Genomic DNA, 16,257 nt, shown 5'->3' with positions numbered 1-16,257 from the left:
GGGTGTAACAGAAGCTGGCTCTGGAATGGAAGACAGGAGAACCAGGATGATCCCTGGTCTGGTCATTGCTGCTTTGCAATGAATTTCCTTTATCTCCCTGAACACAAACTGCTGCGAACCATCAAGTGATCGGCTTGCTGGGCCTTGGCTGCTTTTTAAAGGTACACTGCAGCGGGGCCAGTGTCATCACCCTATGCTCTCCACAGCAGGAGGGACCTGGCACATGTGGCCGTGGCTGAGCCAGCACTCCTCAGCTCCCACTCCGAGATCTCTGACAAGGGGCCTGTCAGCCTCTGTGAAGGCTGTAGTGATGGGGAGTTGCTGCCTCCTAAGGCAGATCGTTTCCCATTCTGCCAGGGCACTGCCATTTGGTCGTTGCCAGGCATTTATTGAGCAGCTGCCGAATACCAGCCAGCGAGTCCTGGAGGACCTTGTAGCCTCAGGGACGACAGTAAGATAACAGCTTATTATAACTCAACAATTCAACTTAGTAACTATTTCTTGTACAGAGAGTATGTCAGGTCTTGGGCAGGGGGAGTAAACAATTTTGATGGGGGGTCCAGAAGGAGCAGAGAGCAGGGGCACTCCATCCAGCTGTGGGGGTCAAAGGGAACTTCAGGGGGTTACTTCCAGACTGGGACCTGAAGCAGGACTGGAAATTGATTGGGCCAAGGGTAAGGGAAGGGCAGGCCAGGAAGAGCCACTGGGCAGGCCCTGTCCTGGAGAAGAGAGGCAAACAAACATGGCTTGGCATGCTTTCAGAACCGGTTAAGTTCTGGAAGTTGGGGGCTGTGAGTGGGGACCAGAGAGGGAAGCAGGGGCTGGGTTCTGAGGGGCCTTGTAGGATGGCAGGAAATGTACTTATCCAAGGGCAACAGGAGCTTTCCCACCGGACGGTGGGTGTTAATCTGGGAGGATACAGTAGATCTGCCCCAGAACTTTTCTCGGTTAGAGCCTGCATCTGCTCCCCTGCGACAGCTCTCCCGGGGCCTTGTTCTGCTCTCTGGGCCCACGCTTTGCAGGCCTAACCCCTCTTCCCATTGGAATCCTGGTGTGTGTCAGCCTCCCAGGGTCGCTGTCTCTTCCCAGGTCCCTATAGACATCTAGCTCCCGGAGGCTGGAGTTGGGAGAGGGAGGGGAAGAAGGCTGGCCCTTCAGTATTTGCCAGAAAAGACTTTCTTGGCCAACATTTCTCAAAGTGTGGTCTGAGACTATTTGCATTTGAGTCATTAGGGAGGGTTTGGGGGTTTATTTATTTAAAATTTTTTGTTTTTAATACAGATTCCTAGGCAACCCATGAGCTATTCAGTTATATTCTCTGGGGGCAGGCCTAGGTCTCTGCATTTTACACGGCACCCTGGGTGATTCTTCGGCACAGGAAAGTTTGAGAGCTAGAGTCATCTTCAATTCAGTGTCACTCCTTCCCACTCCAGACTCTAAAACAGCTCCCTGCCCTCTTCTCACAGGTCTTGTCTGGGCTGCTCTGGGTGGAAGGTCACCTGGAAAAGTGTACTTAGGGGAGGGGAAGGGCACATACATTCCTGACATTGCAGCTCACCTTTCCCCTTGCCTGGCTCTGTCTTGCTCCATGGACAAGCTGAGATGGTCTAGGGGCAGCCTGGACCTCCGTGCAGGAGCAGCTGCCCCAGAACTTTCAACTAATGTCTTTCTTTTTCTTTTGTCTGTTTTTTGGTGGGGGGGGGGTGGTGGTGGTGGTGGTGGTAATTAGGTTTATTTATTTGTTTTTTAGTAGAGGTACTGGGGATTGAACCCAGGACCTCAAGCATGATAAGCACACACTCTACCACTGAGCTATACCCTCCCTCTTGCCCCAGAGTCTCCTTCTCTGGCTGGATCTCTGGGCTGCTAATACACCTGGGGAGAGCATATTGGGTAGCCTTCCAGATGGGTGTGGCCTCTGCCTGGAGCAGTTCTGTGATGCGGTGGAGCCTGCTGCCAGACTTTGTGAGCATCCTGAAGAAGGCTGCAGAGGAACGGCATCTCATGCACCTCCTGGAAACTCCAGATGTGGGAAGTGTGCAGGGGTTTGGGGCTTTTTGGGGAGCTGGTTTTTGTGGCCTCAGCGTCTGGTTGCTTCCACAAAACATCTCAGGAAAAGAAAAGGAAAGATGAAAAAGGAGATGGAGAAGGAACTTACAGACTATTAGCAACTTAAGAGACATATTAACGGTTTGGCCATTCCTTATAATACTAAGCATAGGCTTGCCATGTGACACCACCAGAAATCTCTCCCCTACATATTGACCCTGGTGAATAAAAAATTATGTCCACAAGAAAAACCTGTTCCCAAATGTTTATAGCAGTTTTATTCATAATCAACCCCAAATGGAAAAAAAAGATGGTCTTCAGTAGGTGAGTAAACTGTAGTGCATCTATACAGTGGAATACTACTCAGCAATAAAAATTAATCAACTATTGACTCATGCAACAATATAGACATATATATATATATATATTTAATTTCAGGGGAGAGGTAATTAGGCTTGTTTGTTTTTAATGGAGGTACTGGGGATTGGACCCAGGACCTCGTGCATGCTAAGCGTGCACTCTACCATTGAGCTATAACTTCCAACAATATAGACAAATATTAAATGCATTTTGTTAAGTGAAAGAACTCAAATGCCAGACTCAAAAATGCCTATATTTTGTGTGATTCTATTTCTACGATATTCTGGGAAAGGCAAAATGATAGCGACAGAAAACAGATCAGTGGTTGCAGAGGGAATGCTGAGAGACAAGGAGTAGCTGATTGCAGAGGGACAGCACATGAGGATTTTCGGGGTGATGGAACTCTTCTGTGTGATATCACAATGGTGAATACATGACTCTATGCCATTGTCAAAATCCATAGAACTCTACAAAGACAGAACTTGACTATATAAAAAAAGTTAAAGTCATTCAATCCTAAGATAGAATGCATAGTGTAACATATGAATCTAACTGTATTAGAAATATACATGGAAAATGTGGTGGTGAGGTGGGAAAAGGATCTAAAATTAGTAATTTTGGAAAACAATGTTTTGACTGGATACTGTAAGGCTAAATACAAAAGGAACCATATGTAAAGAGTATAGTTGGTAAATTTGTTACAGGTTAAAAATTCTGGAACTACTTAACTGTGAACTAGTGTTGAACAAATAAGTAAATACATTGTAGCTAGTGGGAGGTAGATTTCTTACTGTCAGAGAAAGAGGAGGGTGGTTGGCATGCTATGGGGGCAAAGGGTGGAAGGTTAGAATAAACCCTGTGTTGCTGGATTCAAATTGGAGATATCATTATGAACTCATACTCATTCTGTATATGTCTTTGTCTATGTCTATATATCTATATAATACTACAGAATTTATGTAATAGAGCTATGTAAATATCTCTACATATAGATCTATAATCCATAAATATCTATGATACACACACAAATAGATTCAGAGATAAATATAGGTATAGTGTGTGTGTATATATATATATATATATATATATATATATATATATATATGGGTTAACATACATACATATTTTTGTTAGCTTTGTCTGCAAAGAGAACCTAAAAGGAGTGGCACCCCATTAGCAATGAGGACACCTAGTACCCAGATGTTGGCTTCTAAATACCATTCTCCAACAAAAGAACCCAGGGTTCCATGGAAAACGACTGATTCTAGGGCTGGGGCAGGGAAAATACAAGGTAATCCTGGAGGAACTTGCATTACCAGAAATTAAGTGCAAAAAGGCAAGGGCATGTAAAAAAGATACAAGAGACAGCCTGAAAGATGTTATGATTGCCAAAGCCAAAAAATTCGAACAATGTAATAAATAATGACATTAGATTATAACTCAAAGAATAAAATAGACCTGTATAAGTCCATACTGATAAATAAATGATCGAATAAATAACTAATGGAAGAGAAGAGACAAATCTCTTTTACAGAATTCCTGTTAATAAATGTAGAAGGAATGAGGGAAATAGAAAAATCATCATTAGACCATCACGGTAATAATTCCTACAGGCGAGATCCATTGATGAATGCTAAAATCAGTAGGTAAAGCTTTAAGGAAGAACGGGATATTTGCAATCAAAATATCTGCTCCAAAATTACTAATTACTGTGAGGGCTTTAACATACTACCCCAAATTATTTGATACCACTTGTTCTAGGAGATGGAGCTTAATTCCTCTTTCCTTGTATGTGGTCTGGACTTAGTTCCTTGCTTCTAATAGAGTATGGAACTGGGAAAATAGCAACTTTATAGTAGAGAAACCAGGAAAACACCACCTTAAACAAGTGATCAAGGTTAACATCACCAGCAATAAGTCATTTGATATCAGATGTTCTCTAATATGATGCATTAAGAACCACACTTCACCTTTGTGATATTCTTCCCTCAAACCCATAACCTCAGTCTATTCATAAGAAAGCACCAAACAAACCCAAGTTGGCAGGCATTCTACAAGATATATAACCACAAAATATTGAAAAGGGTTGAGATGTTTATTTTTGTTATGAGGGAAAACACAGGCATATTTATTTATTGATGCCAACAAGGGAGTGAAGCTGCAGCTCTAGTAGGGAGAGGCGCAATCCAACTTAAAGCTGGTGATTTTATAACTTTTGGAGACATAGCCCCCTTATCTTAGGACCTCAGGCCCTGCATCCATTTGGATGTGTCACAGGCACTTTGGATGCATTTTCCATCGGACAATAAATTCCTGATTTCTTCCCTTCCCTCCATCCAGGCAGTTGCTGTGTGTGTCCTTGTCTAGGCTGGGGAATCTGAAGAAGAGACAACCCCTTCCTTCCCAGTGGGACCTGGCTGAGCTTTAAGTCCTGCTTGGCTGTGCCCTGGGATAGGTTATGGCCCCTCCCTCCAGAGTGCTCCAGGGATGAACAGCACCTGGTTAGCATCATCCAGGAGTGCTAAGAAGGTGGCAGACACCAGGGGGCAGCAGTAACAAGATGGAGGTTGGGGTGGACAGGTGGGAGGAGGAGGGTTGGAAAAAGCAAGACCCTGTTCCTGTTTCTGCAAACTTCATATCCCATATCCTCCTCTGTAATCTCTCAGACCACCCCTCGAAGACCAGTTCCCCCTTCTCAGGATTATCAGTCATGGGGCTCTTAGTAATCATAGATCTGCCTGTTAATTGTAGTTTAAGGGAGTTTCCCTTGACGCCTCTACTAGATTGTAAGGTCCTAAAGAATGGAGTCAATGATTATAACTCTTTGTGTCTCCTTGTGCAGTGAATTATAAAAGCTGCTACTTCTGTAATGCATGTTAGAGATGTGCTTTTCTTGTTTTAACTCCAAAATTTGCTGCAATCCCAAGCCAAGGCTCAGACACATTTATTAAGAACAGCAGCAACAGAAGCAGATAACACTTGGGGCATGCTCACCCTGCTCCAAGCATCTCATCAAGCCCTTTACAAGCACATCTCATTTAATCCTGGGAAGTTTTTCCTATTACTATTTCCCATTTCATAGGTGAGAAAACCGAGGCACGGAGGGCTTAAATAATATCAAGACTCACACAGCCCCCAGGGACAGAGCTAGGATTCAAAGGCTATCTCCTAACTCCAGGTCCAGCAATATTTTCTGAGATATTGCAGTCAATTCCTTACCACGTGCGTGAAATCAGATGAAAAGTAAACATGCAGGGTTGCCTTCAAATGAAACAGCCAGATGGTCCAGAGATTGAACCTCAGACTTTTAATTAAAGGCCCTGGGATTCATGCTTCTATTTGGATATTGCTCACTTCTTAGGTAGTAAAATGCAGGAGCTGGGCTGGTCCAATTCTAATACGCCAGGGGTCTGTGTCACAAATGGCAGTGTACAGAGGAGCCTGCAGAAGGTGACCTTCCTACTCAGGGTTGCTAGATAAAATGCCAGATGTCCAAGCCCCGCCCCCAACCTCCTAGTTCCCCACCCCTGGTGGGGGCGGGTAGAGGGAAAATGGTATACGAGCTGGGTGTCTGTAGAGACGAGGGGCAGAACTAGTTGTGAGCCCCCACGGAGCCCCTTTCCCCTCCAATCTTAGGTCCTTTAAGGATGTTGCTCAGCCTCAAAGAGGTCTTCTTTGTCCCTTGTCTCCCACGGTGGCAATGGGCAGAGGAAGAAAGCAGTACATGCCCTGGTACCTGGCCAACCCCCCCACCCACCGGGTTGTGCAGACAAAGCCATCATATTTAGATTCAACCAGATGCTGAAACACTTTATTACCCCGATGTGACTGAAGATACAGAGCATGAAAGGTTTTTCCAAGGCAAAGGAGACTAAGTTTCAATTCCATTTGGGGCTGTTTCTGTATTATTTTCTCCATCCTAAAAATTTTAGCACTTCCTAACTTAGCACCTCGCTGGCTACAGACCGCAGTCTTGTCTCGTTTTAGAGTTTTTCAGTTTGGAGTGGATCTGGCTACACTCCATTTCCTGCTTCCATCAAGACTCCCCAATGTTTCTCTGACGTTATAGTTGATCAGGGGAACCTCTTGTTCTCCCAAATGGAACACTGACACCAAGATTTGCTCTGGCTTCCTTGTTCATCAGCCATCCCAAATTCCATTCTATTATGCAGTTTGCACTACTAGTTCATTATTTAACAGTCATTCTTTTTATATGGACCATAGAACTGCAAGGAAAAGTGTCCATCAGTCCCTGCTGGGAATAAAAAGGCATGTACAGCAAAGACCTGGCCTCAGGGATGCTGCAGCTGTGCAGGATTTTGTCATGTAGCCATACTTACTGTTAATAAGGCAATGACTAAATAGTAAGTATCACGCAATGGTGGACACTGAGGATCCTAAGATCAATAAGATATGATTCCTGTCCCCAAGAGGTTCATAGTTAAGAGATTGCTAACTGGTGGATGAGTGTTTTGTTGGCACAATGCTTAAATAATTTCTGCCTGTTATCTATTCTTGTGTAACAAACCACCCAGCTTAGTGGCCTAAAACAAGGATGCTTTACTTTTCCTTGCAATTCTGTGGTTTACCCTGGTGGTTCTTCTGCTGGTCTCACCTGGGCGCACTTAGGCGGCGGCATTCAGTAGGTGGTTCAGCTGGTTAGTTGATCCTAGATGGCCTCATTTGCACATCTGAGGCCTCAGCTGGGCTGCCTAGTGTCGCCGGGGGTGACTTTGCTTCTCCCTGACCACACGTGGGCTCCCGTGGTCCTTCAGGCGATCCTGAGCTCTTTTACGTGCTGACAGAACAATCTAAGGAGGTGAAAACCAGTCTCAACACCACTTGAGGTCTTGGCTCATGTTGCAAAGGTCATGCTTACTGCATCCTATTGGTCACAAGACACCAGGCTGGGCCAGAATCAAGGTGGAGGTGGAAGAATAGACTCCATCTCTGATGGGAGGAGCAGCAAGGTCCCATTGCAAAGGGGGTGCTTATAGGGGTGAGAGGAATTTGTGGCCGTGTTTTGCAGTCTACCACAGTTGCCAACATGAAGACAAAATTCTATTTCATGTGAAGACCAGGTTTGCTATTTTTTCTTGACTAATGGGGAGCTTTGACAGGAAGCTGTTAGAGTGAATACCTACTGGTGCATTTAGACGAGACAGTCTATCTCCAGCTCCTCAGTTCCTCCATCACTGTCTTATCCCAGGCTCTGCTCACCCAGTAGGTCTCCTGCTTGACCACTGTTTGTGACTGCTGTCTTCTAGAATTCTAGGCCATAATCCTGGAAGATGGTATGTGATGAGGTCAAATGCATCCTACAGATCATTCGACCACTTGCCGCGGTGGGCTGACCTGAGGCATTATAAAGTGGCACACAAATTATTTTTTTACCTAAAATAGTTTAAATGTTGAAGCTAAAGTTAAAAGTGGAATTCATTTCCCATGGCTACCTTACGAAATTATCACAAACCGGTGGATTAAAACAACAGAAATGTATTCTCTCATAGTTCTGGAGGCCAGAAGTCCAGTATCGGGTGTCGGCAAGGTCACGCTCCTCTGAAGGCTCTAGGGAAGATTCTCTCGGCTGCTGGTGGCTCCCAGTGATCTTTGGCTGGTTCCTCACCCACATGAGCCCAGTCTCTCTCTGTCTCCTTCTTCAGATGGCCTTCTTCTCCTCTGTGTGTCTCCTTTGCATCTCTGTGTGTCTTCTCCTCTTCTTATAAGGTCACCAGTCATTGGATTCAGAGCACACTCTGGTATGACCTCATCTTTATAGATTACATTTACAAAGACTATTTCCAAATAATGGTACATTCTGAGGTTCTAGGTGGACATGACTTTTGGGGGGGGAGGGGACACTATTCAATCTACTACACTAATGAATGATTCTTCTTGGTGAAACAGAGCATCTTTACATTTGTGTCTATAATAACTGCCACTCATACTCATTTGCATTCTAATATACCTTATTGGGTGAGAAATCAGTAGCATTGTAACTAGGAATTTTGCACAACTGTGGTCATACTCAGAGAGTGTATCTGGCATGTGAATTGCCCAGGGCTGGAGGAGGAAGAACAAAAAGGGAAAGGCTGGGGACAGCTGGTAAGGATAGTGAGTGCTACTTGGTCAAAGAAGAGGTTGTAATGGCCAAGAGAGGCTTCAGAAGGAAGTGGGGAGTAGTATTGGATTGAGACCTCACACTGCAGAGATGGTTTAGATGGGCAGAAAGGAAGTGAAAGAATAGCATGGACAAAAGTTCAGAGAGTCCGTGACATATTTGTGCAAAGTAAATGATCAGTATGGTATGAATGTTGTAAAGGTGAACAGTGGATTTGGTGGGGAGGAGGGCATCAGACTGGACTGAGAGGTTAGGCGTAGTCCTGTAAGCTGGTAGAACCACGGTGTTCAAATCATATCCACTGATTTTTATACCTCATATTTTAGACTTCCTTTATGGTTTCCTATGAGTAGTAACAACAGCAAAGGCAACATAAGAGTTAATGATTCTGGAATGTTTATTTTGTACTCTAGTAAGGACTTGATGTGCTTTATCTCATTTAATGCCCCCTCCCCAACCTCTCATCTCTTTGACTAGTTAGTATTATCATCCTTTCTTTAAAGATGAGGAAGTTGGGATTCTCAGACCCAAGATAGTCTCTAGGCTACAGATATCGGGGCCTATGCTTTCAATCACTATACTCCACTACCATCGCCAGGTGGGTTCCATGGATAATAGTACTGGAAAATCATTGGTAGAGAGCTACTGAAAATGTCTGAGCAAACTCATGCCGCAGAGAAAGTGGTGTTCTCAGCTATCTGGGGATCTGGATCCCGAGTCAAAACAGGGGTAGGGGTCGAGGGCTGGTCTGGTGGCCAGTAGACTGGTTTAAAGTTCATTTCAGCAGCCTGGGCAAGTGATGTCTGTGGCGTCTGAACCAAATAAATCTCAGAAGATAACACATTCATGGGTCAGACAAGGAGAAGCAGTGAATGAATTGTTTGTGTAGAACACTAATCTGAGCCTGCCACTTCCCTCTTAGAAATCTCACCTAGCTTCCCTGCAGCTGTGAGTCTCAGTGACACTACATTGTTGTTGTTGTTGTTGTTTTTAAGGGCCTAGTGTAAACTATGGGGTTTGGTTGGCAATAATGTGTCAATGTTGGTTCATCTATTGTTACAAAGGTACCACACTGATGTGAGATGTTGACAGCGGGAGGCGGTGCGTATGTAGAGGGAGGAGACACGGGAACTCCATACTTTCCTCTCAACTTTGCTAAGAATCTAAAACTACTCTTAAAATAAACCTATAAGTACAAAATAAGGGGGACGTTAGTTTCTGAGGTAAGTTTAGAAAACACAGGCAAATAAAGTTAATTAAAAAAAAAAAACTGCCGGACTTATAGCACATCTTTCCCTTCGTAACACTTAATACAATGATAATGAAATCATGATGCCATTAATTTTTTCAGCCCTAGGATGGGCTCCATGAGCGCAGGGACCATGATCACTGATGTACCTCCAGCACATAAAACAGTAGAACAGAATTTGGCACACGGTGAGCACTCAATTCTTACCGGCTGAAGGAAAGAGAAATAAATCAATCTACAAGTCTTGATGACTGATTGGATGGGAGAGGTGAGGGAGGTGGGCAGAGTTTTGGATTGGCTTTAATTTGTCAGAGCCTTTTTAGCAACCTGGCCTCAGTGCTCCCCATTGCCTACCCAGCATTGCTTGACTTGTGATGGCCTCTGATTTCTGGAGCCCCACTTGACCAGCATTGCCCCCTACTCTCCCCTCAGTGGCTTCTAGGCATTTGTCCCAGCGTGCAGGGTGCCCACATTTCCCCCACCAGGCCTCCAGCCTCTCCAGAGCTGCTGACCCTGGAAGTCCTTCCACCCAGCCTCAAAGCTGCAGCCCAACACCCAGAGAGCTCTGAAACATTGTTGCTCTTGGTGTTTTGCAACAATTACCCAAAGTGCACCAGCCTCTTGTGGCCATAAATATGGGAAAACCGTGGGAGCCACCAGGGTCCTCTAGTGTCCCTGGGAAGCCAGGGAGCCGATCCTCATGAGCACCCCCCACCCCCACCCCAGGCTTGTTCTAGGAAAGGCTGGAAACACGCCAGGACTGAGGCAGGCAGAAATCACTGTATCTGGTATGATGTCGGGGACAGAGACTCTCTTTGTCAGCTCCAGCCAAGATAAACAGTAATCCTAAAGTCCTAGGGATGGTCTGTGTCCCAGAAATGGTTGGGGAGAGAGGTGTCAGTTAGAATATTCTTTATAACAGAGAGTCGAATCTCCTTCTTAGGTTTTGATATGTTTGTACAACAGCAGGTATACCTTCCCCCTGTTAATATTTAAAAAGTTATAAAGGCAGTACCTGCTTATTTAAAAAAAATCTTTAAAAATTAAACAAATATAATTTGGAAGTTTCCTCCCTCACTCCCTACCCACTCCTTCCACCTTCATTTTAAAACCATGCTATGTGTCTTGTTTTGCAGCCTGTGCCCTGCTCCCCCACACTAAGGAATCGGTCAATCATCTACCTCATTATTTGTATTGGCCACACAAACTTCCATGGTATGAGTGCACCATAATGCTGGAGAACCACCGAGCATGCACAGACTTCAGTGCAGCAATTCTGTGTCTAGGAATCTGTCCTACAGAAAAGCCAGTGCCAGCGGAAAGGCTGTATTACCTGGATGTTCGCCAACAGTGAAACGTGGCGGACCGTCTGTTAATTTGTAATATAATTGAGGAGACACTGGGAGCAAATGCTGTAGGTATAAGAAACTTGGCTTTGGGGACTCTGTAGGGGAGACAAAGGATCATTATCAAATAGAGGACACGTGTTTCCTAGTAATGAAGGATTCCTTTTAGGAGTACAAACAGGTGGAATCAGGCTACCTGGACTCCTGAGGTCTAAGCCATTAGGGTGGACACTCCTGACAGTAGACTCCCCACCCCCCACCCCCCGCTAAAGATAGAGGTTAGAAAGGGATTCAGCATTTTGCTTTTAATTTTGGGTATAAAACATAGAAAAATCAAACTAAATTACACATCTTAAAAAACATAAATACCACCAACACTCTGACATCCAGAAAAATATCACGGTGTTTTAAAATGAATACTAACTGCTTGATGTGCAGTTTGTGTGACCTGTACCTTGGTGTGACCATCCATCCCAGATGAGGTGGCACGGTGGGTGATAGAACTATTTCTGGAAGCCGTGTTGACACAGGAACAGCAAGCAACAACTTGACTGGGTGGGGAAGTAACTGCAAGCCACGTAAATCTATCCCATCAACCTGCAATTAGTGTGTCTCCAACCCACTTTCCCCTTAGCCCAGTCCCCAAAATGCCCTTGGCTGCTTCACTGCCACCTGTCACAGAGCGAAGGGTGACAGAGGAAGTCTGAAAGACACAGTGGTCTTACCAGTTGGGGTTAAAATATCTTTGACAGATTTTACAAAAAACACAGGAGTGTGTGAGGACACGGCTGGGGCCCCTCCCCGGGCCTTGACAGGAGCCTGTGCGAGGGAAAAGCCCAGAAGCCTCGGCTTCCTTAGGGCCATGATAAACGTACCTCTGGGTGTGGGTACTGGCTGGTGGACTGGGGCAGCTGGAAGCTCATGGTTCTCTCCAGCAACTCCTCCCCCGTGCTTGGCTTTACAAAGTTCGCCTTTAAATGTCTTCAACATAGTTCCATATTAGGACAAATAGCAGAGCCTAATTCTACCGCCTACTTTTTTGGAATGATAGTATTCCATCGTATGAACATCCACATTTAAATTATTTCCAATCTGACACAACAAACAATGCTGCAAAGAATATCCTTGCTCATATATAAGTGTTAAGCCAATGTGAGCATGTATTTGTAAAATACACTCTCAGAGTGTGACGGCTGGGTCATGGAGTATATCCAGTTGAAATATTGATGGATATGACCAATTGCTGTCCTTGGTGGTTGTGAGGACATGCCAGCAGGGTATGAGAGTGACTAACACTCTGTTAGCAAACGTTGCTAATTCTCGCCACTCTGTAGGTGAAAAATGCTGTCTTGCTGTAATTTTAATTTGCATTTTTCTTATTAAGAGTGAAGGGGACCCCCTTGGGACCAATAACAAGCATTTATTATCATTATTTTAAAAAAAAGTTTATTGCAATGTAGTTGATTTACAGTGTTAGTTTCAGGTGTACAGCAAAGTTACTCAGTTACATATATACATACATACATATTTTCTTTTCAGATTCTTTTTCATTATATGTTATTAAAAGAAGTTGAATATAAAAAAAAAGAGTGAAGGGGAGCATCTTTTCATATGTTTTAGAACAATTTGCATTTCTTCTTTTGCAGACTGCTTATATCATTTGTCCATTTTTCTACTGAGTTAGTCTTTTATTGATTCATAAGAGCTGTTTAAACATTAAGGAAATTAGCCCCTGGTCTGTGATATAATTGGCAAAATTTTCCCCCCAGTTTTTCATTTGTCTGTTGACTCTGTTTATGTAGTTTATTCTCCCATGGAAAAAAATTCTATACTTATGTAACTGAATGTGTTAAATGCATTTTTAATGACTTCTGTTATGGTATCATTCTTGGATAGGTCTGCCTCTCCCAAACACAATAATAATAAAAAGATTTTCTCCCATGGTTTGTTGTAGTAGTTTCATGATGTCATTTTTAATATTTAAATGTTTGATTCTTCAGGAATTTGTTTTGCTGTACAGGATGAAGTGTGGGTACTTTATTTTATCTCAGAAGGTTATCCCATTGCCTCAAGATTATTTATTGAAAAATATATCATATCTCCACTGACTGAGAGGCTATCTTTGTGAGATGCTAAATTTCAGCGTAACTGCTCCTTTTCTAGGTGTCTAGTTTGTCTATTTATGAACCAGTTGCTTATAGCAACTTGATGTTTGATTTGGGACTTCTAGCTTCCAGAACTTTCCAGAAAATACATTTCTGTTGTTTTAAGCCCCCCCAATTGTGGGAACTTGTAATGGCAGTCCCAGGAAGCTGACACGGTAACAGAGCTGGGATCTGAACTCAAGTCTTTGTGAGTCCTGTGCTCTGAATGAGAGAGGGGTGTTTGTGAGGGGAAGAGCAGGGGAGATTAGTGAAATTCTGATTTCCTTGGGCCTCATCAGCCTGTGGGTGTTAAGGGACGAAGGGGCATGCTGGCCATTCTGTGTCCTTTCTGTCTCCCCTCTTCACTCTTCTCCACCCTACCCTGTGTCCTGGAGGCTGACCTCTGTGGCTGGCCTCAACCTCACTGCTGTTTGGCTTCTAATGGGGATTGGCCAGTGCTAGGCACTGGCCAGAAGTTTGAAGGCAGCTCCCTCCACTCTGGCCCAGCTTGTCAGTGGTGGTGCATCTTCCCCTAAGGCCACAGCTCGTGCCTTGTGACCTTCTACAGCTCCGGCTCTGACCCCTTCGTAGGCTCCATAACTACTTCCCCCCTTTTCTCTTTCATGTTTACAGATGTTAACAGCTTCCCTCATGCGAGCCCTAGAGTACTGCACCATTCTCTTATTGATTTCCCTTAATCCTGCCCACATCCCCATAAAAGATCTACCCCTATGTGAAGACCATGTTTTTCCCATACAGATTCTGACCAACGTGGGGAGTCTCCCCGCCTTAACTTCAGTTTCCTTGCATCTTGCCTCCACCTACTCACCTGGAACCACCTTGAGTCCTGACCATTCCACGTGCCTTTGGGGAGCCATTTCTGCTGATGGGAGCTCTCCAGGAATGCAGTCTGCTCAGGGATTCTGGCAAAGTGAGGGAGAAGTCTGTCTCCACTCTGGGTCACTCCCACACAAAAGTTGGCTAGATCCCAGGTCTCTGCAGGCTGGCTAGGTCCCAGGTCTCCGCACCTGCCTTACCCAGGAACTGGGCTAGGTGTTGATCTGGGCTAGGAGGGGAGGGATTTGAGTGACAAAACCGCCTCTCCCGCTGGAGCCTTGGAGGGATGAGAATCCATTACTCTGTCAGGCTGCCAGGCTCACAGGGAAGGCCCCTCCTTTAACCAAGACAAGCATTCTCCTTGGAGGCTTCTCATTCCTCAGGCAAACAGGCAGGTAGGGGTGTTATCCTGCCGTCAGACACGCCTAGGCATATCTAAGTCTGCCTAGACTTGAGCTAGGATCTTTCCACCAAGGTTGAGAAGGTTGGTTTGGGTTTGGGTGAGGAAGGCCTCCAACACAAGCAAACAAATTTTAACCTACTATTCTAGTCAAGGAATCACTAAATGCATCTGAGCTGCGGAGAGATTTTGCTCAAAAATCATAAAGAGCTTAGTGAGTTGCGATCTCAGTGCCCGTGTTCTTGCTCTCTCTCGAGCTGAAATCTCACCTTGGCAGAGAGGCCCCTCAGAGGACTCTCCGTCACCACACCTTGTTTTATTTCCAACAGAGCATTTCTCAGTCCCCGAAATCAGAGCTGTTTTCTTCTTCCTTTACCCTTTCCATGAGGGCAAGGAGATAACTTTCTTAGTCAATGCTGTTTTCTTAGGGGCTGGCTCATAATAGACACTTAATAAATGTGTTGAATTTGTTGAATAAATGAACGAATTTGGCCCCATGAATGAACTTAGATGAGGAATCTTAGAGATGTCAAGGGACTTAGCGACCTGCTTAAGGGCACACAACTCACCACGGGCAAAGCTGGGACTAGAACCAGGCAATCTAACTAAATCTGCTCCATCCAGGGGGAGAGGCAGGAGTTGGGGCATGTGTTAGCAAGATGGGTAAGGAGAGCCTGATCTAGGAGCTGGGCTGGTGGCAGTCAGATGTAAAAGGATGGGAAGGAGGAGATCTCTGGCCAGATCTGAGGTAGGGAAGAAGAGACAAGATCAAGGAAGGGGAAATCAAAATGTATTGGGTGCCTGTTCTGTGCCAGGTGTGGTACCCATGTGGTCTGATTTGCAGTTTGTATTACAGGCATAATTATCTTCATTTTTTTTAATAAGCTTAGGAAATGGAGGCACAAGAGTTTAAATAAATTACCCTATTTTGCTCGTTTATCAAGTACCTGACTCCTAAGCTTGACCTCTTCTCACCCTCCACAAGGCTTCTTTGAATACAGGATTAAACCTGAGAGTTTTCCTTTACGATCTCTCCATGTTTGGAGTCCATAGTCAGTTGGAAGAGGGCAACAAGAAATACGTATTTATTCAAGGAAGGAGTGGGGAGCAGGGGTACAAGGCTCTCATCTGCTTCAGAGGAGAAACGGAAGCACAATAAGGTAGGAGCTTCTTCTGAGCAGATAGAGGTGGGAAGGGTGGAGAGAGATGGAAGCTCACACGGAGGGTCTTCTGCTTCAAGGCACTGTGGAGGGGCAGCACGGGGGACAGGGCAGGGCAGAAGGCCTTGGAGCCTGAGGTGACAGAGCATCTTTACCTTTTGGTTCCAGCGTAAGGAGAAGGGGCAGGAGTGGAGGTAGGGTGGCATGGGAGGGGCTGAGTCCAGAGCAGACTAGGACTCAGTGTGAGCGCACTCCTCCTCCACTGGGCCCCTTTCTTGCAGTGAGGTGCTCCTGGCTCTTTGCCTGCACCCGCACACAAACCTACCACGGCCCCTGCAGCCCTGACATTCCAGACAGGCCTAATTTAAAGTCCGCTGCCCTTTGTCCCCATAGTACTCTTGTGCCTGTCAGACTGCGGCTCTGGGATTGGCTTTGGAAAATAAAGGTCACTGAAGCCCAGGATACAGACTCTGTTCTCCACAGAGCCAGATTCTGTTCAGGTCACAGGGCTGCAGAAGGTGTTCTTTGTGCTGGGGGTGCCTCCAGGGCGGGGTGTTGGAGGAGGCCCCCCAGTCCTGGGCTGGTCCCTGT

General features: G+C 45.2%; 1 non-coding gene across 1 annotated transcript; it reads right to left on the bottom strand.

Moving 5' to 3' along the window:
• Positions 1-1,750: 1,750 nt before the first annotated feature.
• TRNAD-AUC (transfer RNA aspartic acid (anticodon AUC)) lies at positions 1,751-1,823 on the bottom strand. The gene has a single exon. It is a non-coding gene; the product is annotated as a tRNA-Asp (tRNA).
• Positions 1,824-16,257: the final 14,434 nt, after the last annotated feature.

The sequence above is a fragment of the Camelus bactrianus genome, chromosome 6 (assembly GCF_048773025.1).
Source record: "Camelus bactrianus isolate YW-2024 breed Bactrian camel chromosome 6, ASM4877302v1, whole genome shotgun sequence".
Lineage (NCBI taxonomy): Eukaryota > Metazoa > Chordata > Mammalia > Artiodactyla > Camelidae > Camelus > Camelus bactrianus.
The sequence above is the reverse complement of the archived record's forward strand: the minus strand, read 5'-3'. Positions and strand labels throughout refer to the sequence as shown.